The following is a 22,282-nucleotide window of genomic DNA, read 5'->3' as shown; positions in this document are numbered from 1 at the left end:
AAAGGGGTTTCATGGTAAGTTCCATGAAGGCCTGGGTGGAGCCTTGTCCAATAGGGTGGCCCCAGTGTTGACTGTCACGGTGTTGTTAATATGTAAGGTTAAACAGTCCTTGTATTGAAGAAGTCATTCTTCTTACTTTCAGGAATTTATGGACTCCTGATGTAATCTGTTTCCATTAGAAAGATTACTCATTCTTTCCAATGTTTTGTCCCTTCCTAAAAGATGTGCTTATGACCCTTGAGAGAAAAAAAGTCTTTTCTGATGCCATTCTGAAAGTCAAGTCATTCCTGCTTCCCCACTGTCATCTGTGTCTTGCTCTGGTCTTCTCTTTCCTGAATCCTTGATTCAGGTTCCCTCTATCACTAAGGCCCAGCCAAGGGCCAATTCTTCTGTGCTCATCACCATAGATTCAGCTTCTTTCTTCCTTTATTTCTTTTTTATAAACTAATAATTTGTTAATATGCCTAACAAGATATATCTGTGACCATTTTGCAGGACTTTTTTTAATTAAAAGAAGAGGAATCAGGAGAAAAAAAGCCCTGCTTTCCCCTTTCAAGACACTTCTCGCATATCACTGTTTGGTGCTCAACCTAGCATGACTTCTACTTTATATATTTGGGTTGCGAAAGAGCAGAGTCACTGTTATCTGTCTAATTCGAAATCATGATTTTCCTCTGAACTATTCTAATCTAGGCTTTGCCAGCAGATGGGCTTACACCTAAAATAAGACTAGCTTCTCACCCACTGGTTTTCTGTTTAAATTCTTTTTTAAAAGAAGATGAAAGCCTAGGGGTTGAAATTTTCACTTTTTCTGTGATTACTTGTTGCAGAAGTTTCCAGACTTGAGATTTGCAGCTGCAAAATTATGCACCTGCAAAGGCTGCTGTACCCAGTCCCGCTGTCCATGTCCCGTGTTTGCATAGGGTCTGGTGGTCCCAGGCACCCTTTGCCTCTCTCAGCACACCTGCTGATGATGATTCTAGACACCATTTTTTTCTTCAGGTGGGAGTCATACTCCTGCAATAAAGGCCTCTTTTTCGGACCATCCATGTCTTTCAGGTTGTGTGTACATTCCCCTTTCCTCCTAAGACTAATTTTCAGCAATAAGGCAACTGTTTTTTATTAAAATTCCCTCCATATCAAATAAGAATACATTTGGAGTGCCAGTATTTCTTGGACTGAGGAGATGAGAGTCCAAGACTCATTTTAGAGTGATAGTAGACAGTCAGTAGGGACGGTGCATTCGGTCAACTGCTGAATTGTTGTTTGGTTTCCCTGATGCAGATATGCAACTTTGGGGTCCAACTGAATTTCGCAGAACAATAGAAAAAATGTTCAGAGCTGCCACCTTCTTAGCTCTTCCCCCAGGCAGCTCCTGGCCTTTATTCTAAATAAATGTTGATCAGATATTTTAACAGCACTGTTTAAAGAGGTGCCAAGTTATTAGTCTGTCCAGAGAACCCAGTGTCTTGGTTCCCTTCCTTGGTGGTAATGGATAGCTCAGAACTCATCACCTCCTAAAACTAGCTTGTGTTGCTTTTTCCCTAATGCGTTCCCTTATCGTTGCCAGCATGCAGACTCATCAGTCACTTCTTTGACAACATGTATCCTCCTAAGGTCTTCTCAAGTTGTCCCTCCTCTGACTTGGCATTTTAATTCTGAGAAAAATTTCACTGTAAATTCTCTCTTCCCAAACATGCTAAACAAAACTGAGCGGTGCACCATTTGGGGTCCCCCCATTTCACCTCCGCATTCAGAGAAGGGCCAATTTTCTCTGGGTGGAAATTTGTAAGCATATGGAATTCGTTACTAGAAGAGTTGGTTCAGGATGTTTCTGATCCTTAAGCCAGTTCCCTAACCATGACAAAACATTCCCCACAATCTCATTGTGACTCACTTTTATTTTTAAATAACCTCTGGTGTGGAGCTTTGTCAAGGCTTTTCAAAAGGTTAAAGAAATTATTCCACGTGCTTACTGACCCTCTCAGAGAATTTTAGTAGATTAAGCACATTCTCTCCTAACAGAAATCCCTGGCTATGTTTGCAAATATCCCATGACTGCCCTGTAATCCATGAACATGAATGTATCTAAATCTTCATGTGTGCTCATCATGATGTTCAGCCCTATGAGGGGATAGAAAGGATATGAAGACATAAAGGTATGAAGGCACAGTCTTTGGCATTAAACAGCTTACAGTGGAGTTAAAGAGGCTAAAAGAAATCACAGAATCACTGGTAAAAAAAACAAGACATGTAAGTGTGGTGGTATTATGAAAAGAGTTCAGAAAGTGAAGAAACAAGGTCTTACGAGGAAGGTGGAAGAATCTTTACAGAGGAGAGAGCCCTTGAGTTGGGTCTTGAAAGCTGAGTAGGCTTTATAGAGATGGGCAAAAGGGGGAAAGGTGTGACATGGGCTTCCAGGCATTTCAGAAACAAAAGAAGGGGGAACAGCATGAGCAGAGACTTAGAGGTAGGATCATCTACTTAGAGTGGAGGAAACACGTGAAGGAGCCTGATGAGTTGAGAGAAACCAAATTAAGAAAGGCCTGGAGCACCCGTCCATAAGAGTTAAAACCTGATACATTAGGTGAGAGTTATTAACTGACCATAGTTAAGAACTTAATAGTGCAGAGAAAAGAAGGTATTTGGCAGTGGGAAACAGAAACAGTTTATTGAGGGGCTATCAAAGCAAGCCAAAATTGAGAACTAAAAAAAATTTTTTTATATATCAGAAGAGTGTAAACATGAATAAAGATGGAAATGAAGGCACTCGAGGAGAAATGGAAGATGCAAGGAATGGAAATAATGGACATAAAGTTGTAAAGGAATTACTCCTGGTACCAAAATCTATGTTTGCTAGAGTTGTCATAGCAAAGTAGTACAAACCAAGGGGGGGCTTAAAATAGTGAATGTATTTTCTCACATCTCTGGTGGCTCAGAGTCCAAAAGTGCTGGCAGGGCCACACTCCCTCCCAAGGCTCTAACGAAGAATCCTTCCTTGCCTTTTCCAGCCTCTGGCGGCTGCTGCCTGCCTTGTGTTCCTTGGTTTGTGGCCACATCGCTCCAAACTCAGCCTCCATCCCAAGGGGACTTGCTGCCTGTTTGTCTGTGTCTATGTCCTCATCTAGGCCCACACTAATCTAGTATGACTTCCTCTTAATTCGTTACATCTGCAAAGACCCTATTTCCAAATAAGGTCCCCTGCTGAGGTTCTACATGGCATGAATTTGGGAGGAACACCATTCAACCAGTGCACAGAGGGAAATCCAGAAAGCGTGTAGAGGGCCTAGTCTTACAGGACCTCAAGGAGAGGAAGGTGTAGCAGGCAGGAAACTTCTCTCTACCTTGTCTTTGTGGCTGGGCCTAAAAATTAAGCTGATAACACCGGTTAACAGGAGAAAAGCACACAGATTATCTTTAATATTTGTACATGTACACAGGAGTCTTCCAGAAGAAAATAAAGATTCAAAGAAGCCATTAGGCCCAAAAGCTTACTGAACTATCAACTGTTGTTTTATTTAAATCATTTTCACCTCATCCAGAGGATCTGATAACTTGGGGCAGAGGAGAGGGAGGAGGAAAATCCTCTTCTTTGACATCACTGATGCTGTCCAGCTCTTTGACTGTGAGTGAGGAGATGAGGGAAGTAAAGTCCTTGCCCAAGAACATGTTTTGTTCAAGCAGAGGGTGGGTGAGAACCGAGCCCATTCACGTCAGGGGCAGTGACCTTCCCTCCCGCTATGCGAGAGCCAGGCTTGGTTTGGCATCTTCAGTCATCCTCAGTAAATGAGAACCATTTTCCACAGCTACTTTCCCAACATTTTGGGAACATTCAGGCAGCTGTTGTTGGTATTGTAAAGCCTCCCACAGCAGTAATGGACACCAGGTCTCCTGGTAGTGTTGAATAAATGCACTAGAATAGCTGGCTCACCCAAGTTTTCCTCATGATACATTTGAATATAAACTGTCTGGATCAGGTTGGCCCTACTGTTGGTTCCTGTTACTGAGACACAAGTGTAAAGCCACACCAAACAACTAGGTCTGTCTTGGATCCCCTTTGCCATCACAGTCTGTCAGACATCTTTCCAAGGACTCAAATTCAGTCACCCTGGAAGTTGTCAGAATCAAACGTAAAACCCCCATGAGTTGTGTTTTTTATTGCAGGTATGTTGCATATCAGTAAAAAGTTAGTGTTTATTTTTAATCTATGGATGAACTGTAAGCACTGAGGACAAATGGAAATCCACACGCCATTCAAGTGGAGCATCTAGATCTCTTGCACCACTTTGAGCAGACATTTAGTTCACCTTAAAAAAGATGCCACTTCCACTGCCTTTGGCCCCAGGTTTTTACGTTCAACTTTCCTGGTGTCTCTAGGGGGTTTTCTATGTAGTTATTTTTTATATTAATAGGCTTTGATAAAAATATTTCTTTTCCGTTAATTGAGTGAATCCAGGACCCAAAGGAAAACCAGCAGCAAAAGAAAAATGTACAGCTGATGTCGAGGTAAGTCCTAAAGATTTTGTATGGATGCATTTTGAGGGGGTGGGGAGGTGGTTCATTAATTCTGCCTTGAAGACAATATTGTTGTTGTTATTCGGTTCTTAAAAACTTGCCTATTCCATGGTTTATTCCAATTTACTAGGAGTGGAACTTGTGCCTAGAGGTTAGAGCAAGAGACCACCTGGACTTGAAATCCTCCTGTGCCACTTGCTAAGTCTGACCTTCAGCAAGCTAACCTTTTTGCACCTCTGTTTCCTTATCTGTAGATTCGGTGGTAACATCTAACTCATGGAATGTTGGCAAGGATTAAAGTAAATGAGATAATTTAGATAATTCATCTAGCACAGCCATGCTTGGTACATCAAATTCACTCAAACACTCTTAATTTCATTATCATCATTAACATATTTTTTCATTATTATTCTCTGAGCTTTTTCTCCTGCCTTTAACTTATCTTAAAAAACCTGTATTTGCCCCAAAGTAATTTTTATGGCAATCCCAGCATATAGTATGACTAGTAAATAATAGGGTATTAGTCAAAAAGCAAGTCCTTCATGTACCTTCATTTGGTGAGTAGAACATCACATTTATTCAATGGCTATTTATAGAATTTTTATTAGGTGCACAGCGATATCTCTGTATGTCCCAACTTAATATACCTTTTCCCCACTTTCAGCTCACTTCTTCTTAAAAGAATACCACATTATCTAAAGAACTACTTCTGAAGGCATAGTGTAATATTGATGTAGTAAGTATATGACTGTCACACTTGTTTGACCTCAAATGTCTTTCTCAGTGCGGGTTGGTGAGAATGGGCATCAAGAGCCTAGGAACCTGATATTAGTCACGTAACAAATAGACTACTCCTGTGATTGCAGGCAAGTCATTTCACCTCGCTGGACATTGATTTCTTGGATCATGAAAAGACAGTCTTCAAATAGCCTGATGATTTGTAATTGTTCCAGTGAACTGGACTCATGAGTGGATCTCATGATGTCTGTCATCCGTCCCTCTCTAGAAACATAAGCATACAAATACATAATTAACATTCAATTTTCAAAGGTCCCTGGCCCTCAATGAAGCCCACCTGGGAACCTCGGCGGTCCATGGGTCACAGGTGCAGCATCCCTGGGCTGGAACAAGGCTTTCTGTTCTCCTATTTTGAAATTTTAAACCACACCACTAACACAAGGCCTCTACTCAGAAATAACAGGATTGAAGTCTCTTCCTAGATAACATGTCATTCCCCACCTCCAGATAACTGATCTTCCACCACTTTCTCTAATGGCAGCTTTTGCCCAAATATGCTGATACGAATCCACTATCTTGGGGAAAACATTTGCAATCAGAACCCCTGGGCAGATCTTGAGTAATCACTTGACATTAATTCTTTGGAAGCTAATTAAGAGACTTGCCCTAAGCACCACAGCTTTCCAGTCATTACCATGAGGAAAAATTGTGCTCATATTCTTGGGCCTCAATCTTTCAATCCAACTATTTTCCCCAGAAGTATCTGGCACGTCTTCCTATGTGAAGACAAAAGCCGAGGGAAAAGGGAAAAGTCTTGCTGACCACCAACTATTTCAAAGTGGGATAGCAGAGGTAGTGGGTAAAGAACAGAAGGTGTCCAAGAGACCAGACAACAAAGCAGAATATTCATATTTTTAAAATGATGTTATTGCAGATGATCCTTTTTTCATGGACCAATCCAATGGACTTCAGAGATCAGAATGATCCAAACTCTCACACACCACACATGTTCTCTCTCTCTCACATCACACACACACACACACACACACACACACGATTGACAATACCTGGACTCAAGCCAAAACCCCGGGGTAAGAAAATAGCATAGGCAGAATTCTAAGATGGTCCCCAATGACACTTGCCCTTATATAATCTCCTCCCCTCAAGTGTGGGCAGAATCTGGATGTAATGATACATCACTTCCATGATTTTGTTACACTAATATGGCAAAAGGTATTTGGCAGATGTAATTAAGTTCCCAAATCAGTTGAGTTTAAGAGAGGGAGATTATCCAGGTGGGCGTGACCTGACCACGTAAGACCTTTAAATCGGGGTCTAGAGATCAAAGATAGAAATTTGAAGTGCCAGAAGGATTTGATGTAATTTGATTGCTGGCTTGAAGGCAGGGAATGTGGGTTGCTTATAGAACCTGAGAGCAGCCCCTAGCTGACAAGCAAAAAAAAAGGGGGGGGGGGCGATCTGAGTCCTATACATGCAAGGAACTGAGTTCTGCCAACAAGAATGAGTTTGGAGGTGGATTTTCCTCCAGAGTCTCCAGGTGAGAACCCAGTCCAGACAATGCCTTGATTTCAGTCTTGTGATACCCTGAGCAGAGAATCCAGTCATGCTATGAAGGAGTGCTGACCTACAGAACTCTGAGATAATTAATGGGTATTGTTTTAAGCTGCTAAACTTATTATTCATTACACAGCAACAGAAAACTAATGCAGGAAAAAAGTAGAAAGATGTTTGTATCTCTTAATAATTTATAATGATCAGGCACATGGAAAAGAAGATTTTTCTTCTACCTCTTAAAAGCAAAATTCATCCACCCTCAGGCTGTGCTCGATTTGCCTAAGCAATCAAATAGGGCTATTTTATACTCTCAACAAATATTTATTGAGTTTCAGGTGATATTTAGGAACTGCATATAGAGGTATGAGCAAAATTATTAGGATTTCAGTTTTTAATATTTTAAACCAGTGCAGACCATGAGAGAAGCAGAAGTGCAGGATTTCAGGTGACTTGGTTTAACACCCATGTCAATATCATAGTGTACATCTGCTTACACTTTAATACACATACATACATATAATTTATTTTTATAGTATTTTTTATAACTTATTGGCTATGTGTGTGTGTGTGTGTGTGTTTTAAAGAGTTTATTTTTTGACAGAGACACAGCGAGAGAGGGAACACAAGCAGGGGGAGTGGGAGAGGGAGAAGCAGGCCTCCCGCGGAGCAGGGAGCCTGATGTGGGGCTCGATCCCAGGACCCTGAGATCATGACCTGAGCCAAAGGCAGACACTTAACAACTGAGGCACCCAGGCGCCCCTATGTGTGTGTTTCATAACTTTCATTTGATTACATGCAGCATCTCACAAATAATAGGATTTTTAACGTGGTGCTCTACTACATCAGTTGAACAAACTTTCAATTTTATACTAAATCTTGAGGTTATTTGGGGGTAAATATGTTTATTCATGAAATATTTTTGAGCATGTACTATGTGTCAGACACTCTTAGGCCTTAAATATGTGAGGATTAAAAAGAAAAATTATGACTTGAGCTCATAGTCTGCAGAGACCAATACACAACAATCATACATATATTATTATTATACATATGTAAGTATACATTTATACAGATTTCACCTCCCATTCAAAAGTAGAGCATTCCTATGAAACTTTTAGTAAGCAGAAATGGCACAAAGTAGAGTATCCTCTGCTTTCTGAAAGTTTGCTCTTAAGCTACTCAGCTTTATGAAAGACCTACATTAGTACCTGTTTTCACTAACCAAAACAAATACAAAGAGGATTCTCAGTTTCAGGAAAAAAGCCTTTACCATGCTAATGTAGGTCTTCCGTAAAAGGGAAGTGGCATATGGCAAACTTTCTCAGAAAGCGGGGGATACCTGCCTATGTATATATGGACATATATATATATATATATACACACACACACACACATGACTGTAAGCTCCTTCTCTATAGGATTCTCTTTTTCTATTTAAGGACAAACTCTACGCCCTCTGGAATAGTGCTTTTGCATCGCAAATAACATTTAAAGACAATTACCAGAGTTTGGAGAGACGGGGGGCGGGGGGGGGCTGGGTGGGATGCATTACAGGAGACTCAAGGCTGAAATCCTAATTCTAGGGCTGTGGGGGCTCCCCAGGGTAGCAACGGCGACAGCCAATGGCAGCCGGTTTGCTGCCTGTGTTCTAGCCAATAGCTGACTTCCCCACCCGCTCCCTGCAGGCTGGCGATTGGAGGAACATTGTATCACGTGGTTGGATACCGAGACCATCTGCCAGAAAAAGCGCCGGCAGCTGGGGGTTGGGAATAGAGCTGTGGGGGTGGCAGGAACAGCATCAGAGCCGCTGCCTCTGAGGACCTTTTTAGTCGGGCCGCGAAGACAGGCCACAGACCGCCGAGACGGGACAGCCTCTCTAGGACCACCACAAGATGGGACCCCCTGCTCCTTGGCACGTATGCTATTCCTATTTACTCCCTACGTCTTTTTAGTTAAAAAGAATCATTTTCTTGTTTCATCTCAGATGTTTGGGGATTATTAGGTTTGTCCACTTTGCAGAGGAAAAGTGAGTGCACTTGGCCTACAGGGTGGAGAATGTGTGACCTTGTAAAAACCTTGACAACTGGGAGGGGGTCAGAGTTGGGAGTCCTGTGGTCTGCAGAGTTGGGTTGAGAAAAATTCACGTGTGAACGTCAGGAGGGAGCTAGAGATTGTTTTTTTACTGGAAAAAAAGAAAAAGAAAAAAAAAAGCAGTGGGACTATGGCACAGAGACTAACTTGCGGGATTTACCAAAGTTTGTGTCTCAGTATTACCAATTCAGTGAATGACCAAGGGGTCCGTTTTTTAGTTCATCAAAAACTTACTTTGATTGTGTCCAGATGTTATGGTAAGTTATTTTTCATAAATGGTTGCAACAGCCTTTAAGGGTGTTTCTCACCCTTTAGGTTTTTTTCTTTGGTAGAGGCAACTTGAAATTCACAAGAATTTTCTCATTCCCCAAATCATAAATCCAGAGTACCTAAAGTACAAAAACTTTAGCTGGTAACTAAAAAAGAAGTTAAATGACTTGGGTGAGATTAACTGCAAACTAAAGGAAAACTTTATTTATATATGGTTTTAAATTGTTCTACCTTTTTGTTCTCGGTATTCCTCCCAAGTGCTACCAATAACATTTACCATTCTTTTTGGCAACCCAGGTTTGAATCCTTTTTCAATGGTGATGGTTCCCTAACATGGTGGAAACTCCCTCCGAGTAGGGAAGCTAAATATACCAGCTACCCAATTCCCAAGCAGGGCAGGCAGCTAGGGCAGGGCAACATGATTTGGTATAAAATTTATAAAGTGCCATAAACATTAAAGAAAGCTTATATTTTGTTATGAAAGAGTTTGGAAGGCTCTTTCCTTAAATCGTTTCACGGCTGGCTCCCTCTTGTTATCTGAAACTTAGAGATGTCTTCCCAGACCACCCCACCCCACCAGGCCACCCTACACACCTGCAAAAAAAGTTGCTTCTGTCCATACTGTGCCGTAGTGTTAAAGGCGGGAGTTGATTCATCGGAAATTGTGGAATTGACTTCAGTGTGTTTCAAATGCGTCTTTGAAAACAAATGAAAAAATCATCAGAAGCTATTTTAAAATCCCATCCAATATAAACTGCCATAAACTTAATAGTTTTTGAAAAGAATACACATTTTTCTTTTTTTGAAAATGAGTATTGGGGGTATTTTTGGGATAATCCATTTTCTGGCTGAGTTTGTTGACCTACAGCTAAACCAGGGCAAGAGGCATCAGGTAGAGCCGTGTGAAGGGACCAGATTGCGAGCCTATTCTCAGCAGTCCTGAGGAGTTTGGACTTGATCCTGAGAACTGGGAATATTTGAAGGAGGTTGACCTGGTCTGATTGCTTTTAAGAAGATCTGGCTAGGGGCACCTGGGTGGCTCAGTCGGCTGAGCAACCATCTCTTGATTTCAGCTCAGGTCATCTTGGGGTCCTGGGATGGAGCCCTGCACTGGGCTCCACCCTCAGGGGGTAGTCTGCTTGAGGATTCTCTCTCTCCCTCTCCCCCTCCCCCTCCCCCCCCCCCTCCCCCTCCCTCTGCCCTTCCCCATGTTCTCTCTCACTGTCTCTCTCAAATAAATAAGTAAATCTTTTTTAAAAAGATGATGTGGCTACATCTGGGTAACATTAACAGTAGTATCTGATGAGGAAAGACTCTAAATTCTTGTATCTTTTTGTTTAACTTCTCTAGTTTTCCTGCAGTGATCATGCAGTGACGGGGAGAGGGGGAGGGAGAAAAGTTAAAACTAAGGGCCTCTCAAGTTTTCCCTGGGTTTTGTATTCATAGAAGTGATACCTGCTAGATAGCAATTTGTACCTTTTTGTACTTATTTCTTTATACACTTGCTCTGTCTTCAGTATGAAAGCTAAAGCTAATATTTCACTACAGAAAGATAGCTTTTTGCATTATTCCAATAATTATGAATATTGCACTTGGCTGCTGAAATATTCCTTCTAATAACCAGCATTAGTCAGATGGCCAGCTCAGTATTCTCAGTGTATGCAAGAGCCTGGTTAACTGCTATACCCGTGTATCTCCAAGTGTGTTTCTTTGGTCTACCAACAATACTTGCACCTGGGATGCTTGTGAAAAGTGCAAATTCCTGGGTCCCGAGACAGTCCTACTGAATTTGAATCACTAGGCTTGAAGCTCTAGGATCTGCATTTTAATGAGCCCTCTCTGTGACTGTTAAGCATACTAGTTAGGAACCACTGACTTGAGTTGATTCTTCCCTAATGAATCAGGTTGGGATCACCTTGGGATTGATTAAAAATATATCCGTGGATAACGCCTAACGATTCTGAATGTGTAGGTCTGACATGGGTTCAGGATCAATATTTTAAGTGCCCAGATGAATCCAATGAGAATCAGTGGCTTCACCTGTGCACTTGATAGCCTCATGAATGAGAGCTCAAAGAAACGACAGCATTTTCCACAGATTCCCTTTTGTCTCTGGACACAGTAACTGAGTGAACCAAAGGTTATCTTACCCCTGAATTATTCACCAGTACGGGGGGCTTTGGTGTGAATCTACAAAACTTCATTGTCTGAATTTCAATTGAATATTTCAGTGCATGTGCTAAACATTTAAGGTAGTGGTTGAGAAGCTAGAATAATTAGTTGACCAAGGTAGAGTTTTCAAAGATGGTCTGAAATGCATTTTAATATTCTTGAAGGCTACAACCTAAATGTAATCTTCACTTGACCAAACAAACAAACAAAAAAATACAAACACACACACCTTTTTTCCTAAATGATAGAAGTCAGTTACAACTAATAATGGACTGAAATACGATTTTTCTGATGTGGCATGGTCCTAGTTGAACTAATGGCATTTCAGAGGTAGGTAGAAGTAGCCCTCTTCACAATATTAAAAGGGAATGTCTGGCAAATTATTAGTGACCGGCATGAAAAATAGATGAAATCCTGGATGGCAGGTGAGAGCAAAAGCTTGAGAGACCCTATAAACTGTGGAGAGCTTGGTATCAGCTAAAAATAATTCTCTTAGAGACTAATAAATTTAACAATATGTTGTATTATGCTTAGCACGTCTGGTACTCAAAACCAAGAACCAAAGACAAACTGAAATTGGAGTCAGCTGTCCTACCTGGAAGAATCACCTGTGAGGTGACTGAACTGCTTTTTTATGAAATCGAGCACTGCGTTCGATGTAATCACTAGCCTTCAGCTCGGGACAATGCGGTAATCGCTGGGGGCGAGAAGGATTATCAGCTTTCAGGCTGCTAAAGAGTCAGGTGGCACCAACATTGTAAAGTGGCTCAATATTTGGACAATCGATTTTTTTCCTCTCTTCCCTCCGTCTTCAAATGTTAAAGGGCCAGAGAAAAGGGCAGAAAATGTATTGAAAGTTAAGAACAACAGAAAAGAACAAGAGCACAAGTCTGAGTTAGTTTTCTCAAGTCATTGTGATGAAGAAACCAAATTTTAGTTAGGGAAATCAGGATTTTAGAATCAGGTGGGCAAACTAAAATGCCCTTAACCTAACCTGCTTACTTTCTAGACCTAGAAACAAGTGATCTGCTGAAGTGAAAGCATCATTTGAAATAAATTTAGTACTTAATTCTTAAATACGTGTTCTTCTGGAGCTACTCCACTGATTATTTTCAGGGTTTCTTTGAGAGTCCATCTTTATAAAAGAATTCAACTGAGTTTTTTCCCCCAAAAAGTATGCTGTATACCTTAAACTGTGGTGTTTCCTTAAGGTGTTGTTATATCAGGAAGAAGCACAAAAATTAAAAGTGAGAAACTCCTAAATTGCGTAAAATTCTTAGAACACCTTCTAGGTACGAGGCACTGGGCCTAAAGGAACAGACAGGTCCAAGGAAGGGAAACAGACACCTAAATATTTAATAATTTTAACAAAAGATGGTGTTAAAGGTATGTAAATAATGTGAAAAGAATTAAAAGTAAAACATCCTGAAAGAACAGATATTAGTGTAATCTAGAAGATTTTATAGGCATATTTCCTTTTTTTGATTGATTTTTTTTTTTTTTTTTTTTTTTTTTTTTTTTTTTTAGGGAAAGAAAGCATGAGCAGGATGGGCAGAGGGAGAGGGAGAGAATCCCAACCAGACTCTGTGCTCGATCTCACGACCATGAGATCACCACCTGAGCTGAAATCAAGAGTCAGTTTTCAACTGACTGCACCACTCAGGGGCCCCCTTGTAGGCCTATTTCTAAAGCATGGTATTAGTAAATCATTCATTGCATTTATCCAAATCAAGAAGACAAAAATAGGTGCTTTGAATGGTGAAAAGTAGGAGAGAGAAATTGAGGGTGGAGGGAGTTTTCATTTGACAGACTAATTTCTAGATTGGATTTTGGGGGGGAATAAATATCTTGTGGTAGAAAGAATATATGAACAGCATAGCACCTGATGTGGGTCAGCAGAAATTCTGCTGGCTGCTGGAGAAACCGGGCTTATTAGCTCTATTCTTGAGTAGCTCACAGTCCTGAGAAAGACACAGGTAAATAGCAAACCATAATGTTTAACTGCTTTGAGAGCTAAAGCACAGGGGGCTGTTTTTTCTTGAATCTGTATTGGCTAGCAGAGAGAAATCTCCTTGGAGAATACAAAAAAAAAGAAAATGCAATCGTAATTAGGAACAGAAGCCCAATTCCTGGAAGTAGGAAACAGAAGAGAAGAGAAAACACATTCTTTTACCTACTCTGAGTTGCTGCAAATCTGGCAGGTGTGGATTTGCGTACAAGTAACCCCTTCAGGTAGACACAGGTCAGCACCTGCATCCGTAACACAGGTGGTTGGGCAGCATTTTTGAAAATTTAGCTACTAAATTACAGTCTCCTGTTCCTACCCCCATGTTAATATGGCCTTGTTTTCTCTTCTCTTTAAAGAGAACCAGGAATCTAAAACCATTCAACAGGCAGTGAAACCCAAATGAAGTTAATTCTCTGCTCCAGTGGTTCTCCCACTCTGAGCATGAGTTTGTTAAAGGCAAATTCCTGGGGGGCGCCTGGGTGGCTCAGTCGTTAAGCGTCTGCCTTCGGCTCGGGTCATGATCCCAGGGTCCTGGGATCGAGCCCCGCATCGGGCTCCCTGCTCTGCCAGGAGCCTGCTTCTCCCTCTCCCACTCCGCCTGCTGTGTTCCCTCTCTAGCTGTCTCTCTCTCTCTCAAATAAATAAAAAATAAAATCTTTAAAAAAAAAAAGGCAAATTCCTGGGACCATCCCACATCTATAGAACTAAATAGGAATGGGGCCCAGATGATCTGTATTTCCCCCCCCTTTTTTTTCAGGCACCCCAAAGAATTCTGGTAGAGGTAGCTTATAAACCTCACTTTGAGGAGCACTGCCTTAGATTATACAAACATGTACATACTAGTCAGATGCAGTCAGGTATTTTGATCCAAGAGTGATGATAAAATATATCAGTCATGTTTTTTAAATGACTGCAATATTATAGTTATATAATTAATATGGCCATTCATTCTTAAGCAGATTCAAATAGGAAATTATGTAAACAGTGCCATTCTCCCCTTCATCCTCTTCCCACCATGACATTCACCACTCTTAATTATTGAGTAAAGATCCTTCCAGACCTGTCTCTATACAATTACATAACTATAAATGTGATACAGCTAAATTTTACTTTGTTTTAATTTGACAGAAACTAGGTTTTTTTCCCCCCACTTAATGTGTAGAGAATTTCCAAGTTAGAATTAATAAGCACATTTCATTTTTTTGTCTGTTCTTGAATATTTTAGTATAGGTAGGACATAATTTGCTTAATATTTTCCAAAGGATCTACATTTAGGTTATCCCTCCCCCTTTTTTTGGCTACCACAGAAAGTGTCAGTGAAATAGCTTTATGTATGCTTTCTTATGTATACATGCAAGAATTTGTTAGGGATAGCCACCTGGAAGTAGAATTTATGAGTCAAAAGGTATGCACATTTCAAATATTACTTGTCTCAGACAGTAGACTTTTACCACCTGATAAAAACTAAATATTATCCTTTTTTAAAAACCATCCTGATGATGGAAATTATCTTATTTTAATCTGCATTTCCCTAATCTTGACTAGATATTGTTTTGAGATGTGTACTGGTTATCTGTTCTGTGAATTGACTACTCATGTCCTTTTCCACTTTTCTATTGATCTGTTTGTGTTTTTTCTTATTGATTTATAGACATTTAGAATAGTCTGGATGGTAAGTCTACAAAATAATGAGAAAGAGGAAAACCAGTAATCACATAATAATATGATTGGGGTTCTCAATATGAAATCACTTTCGTAAACAATATTTTATTTGGTCTGTTTCTTTTTATTTATATGCCTATTGTATAGAGCTGTTGTCTGTTTTCACCTAGTCAAATCTGACCATCATCATCTCTGTGAGGTCCATTGCACTTACTGTTCATATTGTTTCTGGATGTCTGTGGGGAGTGGTTGCTGGGATGAAGGAGAGAAAGCAGAGCAAAACTTGGTCAGGATTTTCAGCTGCAGCAACTTGGTGGTCAGTGGTACCGGTAACTGACACATAGGTTTGAGAAAAAACAGCATTGAGAGGGAAAGAGATTGTTGAGTTCTGTATGGGGCATATTGAATTTTAAATTCCAACCAAACTTCTTGGTTGTGATGACCAGCAGTAAGTAAGAAATGCGTCACTCACTAAACAAACAATCTCACTATGGGTGTCTGCTCCTCAAGGCTGACCTGTTCTAGTTTCTGTGTGGGTCTGTGTTCTTTGCTTATGAGGTTGGAGCCTGGCCATCAGCTCAGAGAACATGATGTCAAGTTCCTAGAACCAGACTGAGTAGATCTTCACTAGGTGAACTCGTTCTCAGAGTCCTGTGCTATCATTGATTGACAATATTGCATATGTTTTTAATCCTTTTGGGCAAAAATTCTTCCCAAGCTCAGTTTGCTTTCTAAGGTAGTGTGCATGTTCATGGGGTCTTTGTCAGCTGCTGCTATGGTGCACTGTGGCCAGGGCCAGTAAGGGCAGAAGGGTGTCCTCCTATTCAGATGGTTGAGAAATAGATCTCGGATTCAGGTGTGGCTTTATGAGCAAGTGAATATGTGGCTAAAGGGCTGTATTACTCATTTCGATGAGTGAATAAACCTAGTAGATGATATAGAAGGGATTGATTGTAAAAGTCAATAAAATAACTGGGTGAAATCATGCTAAAAGGAGATATGACTCTGCTCCAAGGGGTCTCCAACTTGAAACGATCAATAAAGTGAGAAATTCTTGAGAAGGCAATATAGTTTTTTTAGGTGTCCTTTGTTGGGAGTATAGTTCTGAAACACTTGTTCATATTGTTTTGGTTACCTTTATGTTATTACCAGATGAAAATAAATGCTATGGGATTGTTAAAAAGAAAAAAAATTATTCCCAAGCTCTTTGCAGGGTTACTACCTGTTTGTCCTAATTCACACAATTTCCAACAACTAGATAAACAGCCAGCAATTTTCCTGCTTCAGGGCTTTCTACATTTTATGAATGTGGACAATTTATAGCTGTTTATAAGATATATTATTAACCTCTCTTATTGAATTATCAGCTTGATAGCTGCACTCGCTTTCCCATAACCTTGCAGATTTTACATTGAGACACTGAAGCTCAGAGAGAATGTCTTTACCAGAATTACACAGCTGGTACGTAAAAGCACCAGGATTGAAACAAAATCGACCTGGTGCAGGAGGGAGTGGTGTCCATGGAGAATACTGTTGAAGCCTAAAGCTGAGGAAAGGGGTCTTAGCTGGAAAAATATAGTTTTGGGAAACACTATGCACTTGGAAGTTCTGGAGTTGACTTGTGATTTGTGCAGTTGCAAAGGGCCCACACTTGCCTTCGTGCTCTGCTCTTGCTGTCTTGAATAACTGTTGAGCAAAGAACCCTGCATTCTCAGGATATGCTAGGCCTCACACATTATGTAGTTAGCTAGCCCCGAGTAGATGAGCTCGCTAAAAGATGTGAATAAACTAGGAATAACAGTAGGGCAAGGGACAGAGTCAGACAAACCCGACCTGGAAGTGTTGGCAGAGGTAGAGTTGGCCATGAAGAGGACTGTGGAAGGATGATGAGAAAAGTAGGAAGGAAGCCACTGGGGAGGTATGTGCTGGAGGAGGGGAGAGGAGTTCCCAGAGTGAAGGCCAGATCTGCAGCGTCACCAGTTGTAAAAGGCTCCAGGCAGCTGAAAACCCAAATGAGAACTTGTCTTTTGAGGGGTCAGAAAGTGGGAAATGGTACTGCAGAGGCCAGATGGAGCCCAAGGGTGAGGAGGAGATCAAGAAGTGGAGCTGGTGTGTAGAGCAGATTCAAGGAAGCCATGACAGGGAAGGTGCAGTTTGAAGGAGATGTGGTGTCAGTGGAGAGAAATCAGACAATGGCTGTGCATGGGGGAAGAAGGGAGGAGGGGTCAGTAGTAGAAAGGAATTTAAGATTGAAGAGAACTTAGTCAGAAGTCATATATGAAAGGATGAGACTGATGGTGGGCCCACAGTTGGAGAAGTCAGCCATATACAGACGAAAGGAAGGAAGGCGGGATGGGTGCAGATGGACAAGACAAGGAGGAAGGTAGGGAACTGGAGGGGCTCCTGCTAGATGATCTCTGTTCTTTCCAGTGATAGGGTAGCAAGGTTCCGAGTGCGGAAATAGAAGAAGGGATGAAGGTCCCTTCCAATTGGAAAGGGAGCCACTCAGGCATGAGTCACAGAAAAGTCAGGCTTTAGGGCCACTGGCCCCTTCAAGTTCATGTCAGACAACATCTAGCATTTTCTTCAGTGGCTGTTTTGAATTCGAAGATAAAAGTCATTTTCACATTCCTGTTCAATCGTTGCTAGTTCAGGATTAGTTAGAAAGTAGCCTTTGTCCAGATTGTTTTTCCTGGAGTCTGGATCTGAAAAGTACCAGAAAGGTAAGACAGAAAGAACTAGATTCTCTGCTTACAGAGTGAGGATTCTAGGAAATCTTGATATTTCAGATGCTCTGATTACACTAATCTTTGAGCATATGTTATTTCTATGCAAGCCCACTAGGCTCTAGGCATTTACATATGCACAGTGTCATTTATTCCTTACAGGACTTGTTTATCATCCTAATTATACAGAAGAAACTGAAAGTCTAAGAATGAAGCAAGTGGCTCAGGGTCACGACTCTTACCAGAGTCCGGATTTAAGTCAAGCCTGACACTTCTGTGACCAGTGCTCCTCCCCGACCACATGTATTAAAAGGAATTCCTATCTTAGAGTAATTTTGCACACATGGTCCCACCTGATCTTCATATACAACCCCAAAAGGTAGTTGTTGTTACCCCATGTTGCAGATAAGGAAACTGTGGTTCAAGGTAACTTGGCCAAAGTTAGCCATTTAGTAAATGAATTCAGCCTCCTGAACTTAATTAAAGCCAAGGTCCTTTGCGGAACATAAGTTGAGGGCAGCACTCATCCAAATGAAGCATGCCAGGTTTGCCACAGCCCCTGAAATCATGACGATGATGCTCTTTGAGGAGGCACAGCCTGGAGGCAGCTTCCTGAAAGGGGAGACGTGCGTAAGTGAATGGGAATTAAGGATTTCTCCAAAGGAGGTAAGTATGGAATTTAAAAAGAACTGGGGTTGGGGAAAAATGACAGTTGTTACCTGTGAATAGTCACTCAAGGTGGTACGATGCCCTTGGGTGCCCAGAAAGGACAAGGGGAAAGTCAGCAAAGCTGCCCTTTGGTTTCAGGGATTGGGTTGAAGTCAGTGCAGGGAGACATTTTCACCCTGAAAGTAAATGGAGCTCAAAGAGCCAGAGGAAAAAAGACTGTGATCCCCTAAGTTGGATCCCTACCTTGGTTTGGGTTGAAAATTGAGTGAGTCTTAGAAGTCAAGTCTAGAGAAAGAACCAGGCTCCGGAGGGAAGGAAAATAGGGAGGTCTTGGACAAAAACAAAGAAACAAAAACAGTTAGTAGTTGAAATGGTGCTAAACTATAGCTTAACAAATGTCTTTGTAGCTTGGATGCCCTGAAGTGTTCTATCATAATTTGATGTGACGTGCTCCAACTTATTAAACAGTATCTTGGACGGGAATGCAGCGGCATAAAATGGAGGAAGTCAGTGACTCCCCAAAAGTGCCGTCTCCTTTAAGGAGAATTTCTTTTTAGTTTGGATGAGTGGTGATAGCTGCAGAAAGTTACCAGAATATTCAGCAGAAGTGCCCAGGAAAGAACCTTCTCCATGCAGCTGCCTCCCTGGCACCTTTTTTGCTTCATCAGGATCTGTCCCCACCCCCACCCTTACCCGTCTACTTGAGGCCAGAGGTGCCTGGCTCCTCCCACCAATCCACACTGACCTGCTTGTCCTTGTCCTAGCTCTGGAAGCTTGCTGAATCAATGCCACAGGTTTCTCATGAGATTTGGTAATTTAAAAGTGAGAAATTTCTCAGATTGTCATAACACAGATTGAATCACAACTATGAACTCAGTCTTAATAGAGCAAGAGAAGATGTCTAGGTTTATATATGTAACTGTGTGCAAATATGTGTGTATATAGACACGTATATTCACATACACACACACAGTGCCATCAGCAGCTTATTTGAAATTGATTTCCCAAAGGAGTAATGAAAATTGGAAGCTTCATCAAAACAAGATGACATGAGTAGTTGCATGTTGCCAAAACCATTAAAATGAATGAGATAGTTATGCTCCTGGCACGGGGCCACCTTGCTTAGGCTGCAGTGCTATCAAAGCCCTGCTGGTTAATCAGCAGCCCTCCGAGGACAGCTGTTATTTGGTCGGTGAATACATTCTATTTGGCATGTGTCCTCACGTTGTTGAATACTCGAACTGTCTTGTTTAGCAAAGCAGACGAGGAGGATTATATTCCTAGGACTTGACCAAAGACATAACTGACGAACATCATTTTTCTTAACCTTATTCACAGCATTTAACCCACTGTTTTTTGCAGTCACATAATTTTTTTTTTAAAAAGTGTTTGAGATTTTTAAATGTTCAGAGTGGTACACCACTTGGGAAAACCATGTGTCAGTTCCTTAAAAACTTGAATGTACACCAACCATGCTAACTCAGCCATTCTTCTCCTACGTGTTTATCCAAGAGAAATCAAAGTGTATGTCCATACAAAAACTCACACAAGACTGTTTATAGCAGCTTTATCTATGATTATAAACACCTCAAAGACCCATATTTCCATTCACAGGTGAATGGATAAGCATATTGTGGTATATTCATGCAATGGAACACCACTTGGCAGTAAAAAGAATGAGCTATTGATACAGTGCAATAACATATAGGAATCTCAACATCATTACATGGATGGAAAGAAGCCAGACAAAAGTGATCACAAGTGACAAAGCTAATCATTTGTGTGGGAGCACAAGGAAACAATTGATTAACTTAGTTGTGGTGCTGATTTCACAGGTGGACATGCATAGCAAAACTTAGCAAGTTATGTATTGTGAGAGAGGTGCTGTTTATTGCATTTTAAGTATAGCTCAATAGATGTATAAAAAAACAAAACTGGAGAGCGTATGGAAGAATGCAAAGGAGACAAGGTTGGCCAAGATACCCCAACTCTACCTGAGTTGATTAAGGAGATACTACATGGTTAACTGACATAATAGATTTTGAAAAAAATCACGAAGTGTGTTTATTTTGCGTAAGTTACAGGTCTCTCGACCAACTTTACCTCTTCCTCTCACCTCCTGCTCCTAGCCCCTCTTATTGGTTAAAAGGAATTATTAAACTGGGGGAATTTTGTTCATTGTTAGGGATTTCAGCTTCTGATATTTTTTCTTCATCTTCCTTTAGTTTGGGAATTCTGATACTATGGGGGTAAAAAAATTTAAGAGGAAAATTTGAAGATGAAATTGAAAGAGGATAATTAACAGAGCAGGGAGTAGTAGGTAAAAATTAGTGCTTGGAATGGGAAGTTCAATTTGGAAAGAAGAAAGGACACTATTATTACTATATTTACTACTACTATTATTACTATGGAAATGGGACCAAAGGAATAGGAAAAGGGTTGGGGGAACTGTCAGGGAATTGGAGCACCACTTACCAGACGATCTTCTCTGGGTTGTTAGTGGAAAGTCTTGAGATTAAGATGGGGATTTGATGGAACAACTAGGGTTTGAGGAGAATAGAGAGTTTGGGAATAGTTGTACAGGAAGTCAGTAGACACTTGATAAGAGGCAGGAAATTAAAAAAAAAAAAAAGTTTTGCTAAATAGCAAATGTATGTAACTGTGTGCAAATATGTGTGTATATAGACATGAGTTTTTGTAGAGCCTACCCCGCCTGCTTTTGTGAATCTTTCAATAATATTAGTGGTATTCAGCTAAAGGTATAATCAGCCTTCGTTTTCTATGGTGAAAAATTTATTATATTTAGAATTAGCCAGCTGGACTGACATGATCCCAATTTTGTTGGCTACATAGGAAGCGTCCTAGTCAGGAGCCAGTGGAACACATGCCTTCTTCTCTCCGTCAGGCCCGTTCAGAGTGTTGACCTTGGCCATGTCAGTGTCCTAGAACCCCTTGACAGGCTGCATGACTGGGTGCTCCTTAGCCTGGAGAGCCACAGTGAACACAAGTGTACTGCCTTCTGTCTCTGTGGCCACTCTAGGGTCGAGGGGAATCTCTGGTCTTAGTAATCGAGCTTGTTTCTCCCCGGAGCGTTCTTTCAGGGATCTTTGGGCAGCAGTGCCTTGGCCTGCCAGAAGGTGGGTGACATGTGGACTTCTGTTGTGGTGTTGCTGCGGACCCCTTCCAGTGCTGCCTTCTGGGCCTTCAAAGCCTTTGCTTTGGCTTCGGCTTTGGGAGGAGCAGGGGCATTGCACGGCCAGCCTTCCATGTTTGCTTTCAGCACCATCTCCATGGCAGGGCTGAGTGTTCATTTTTAGAGAGGGGAAAATGTGTTCTCATCTTTGAAAAATATTTTGAAATCCGCTGCCAGGCAGGTAAACCATTACACTGAAAATAACTGGTTACATTTTTTAAAACTGTTCACAAATTATCAAATACCTTTTGTAAGTGTATTGTGTCTCTCAAACATGAACTTGACTGCATGTGTTAGCAGAGGACTTTTACAACTAATTATAAATAAAGCTATTGTATTCATGTTCGCTAACATTTACTGCCTGCTTACAGTAAATGTTACGCACTTAGTAAAGGGCAGACACTGCTTTAGGCACTTCTGAATATATTAACTTATTTAATGCTCGTAACCATACAATTACATGCTTTACAAAGGAGAAAACTGCAAGAGAAAGGTTGGACATCTGCTGAATGACAAAGCTAAGATTCAGCAGTCTGGCTTCCAGGCCAGTATCTAGCCTCTACGGTATAGTGCCTGCCATATTATGTCACATCACAATTACATCAGACAAGCAGGGCTCCTGGGAGTAAGTTCCTGCTATCAGTAATACGCACCTCCAGTCCA

Source organism: Phoca vitulina, unplaced genomic scaffold (assembly GCF_004348235.1).
Source record: "Phoca vitulina isolate PV1807 unplaced genomic scaffold, GSC_HSeal_1.0 scaffold6, whole genome shotgun sequence".
Classification (NCBI taxonomy): Eukaryota; Metazoa; Chordata; class Mammalia; order Carnivora; family Phocidae; genus Phoca; species Phoca vitulina.
This window is presented reverse-complemented; position numbering follows the sequence as displayed.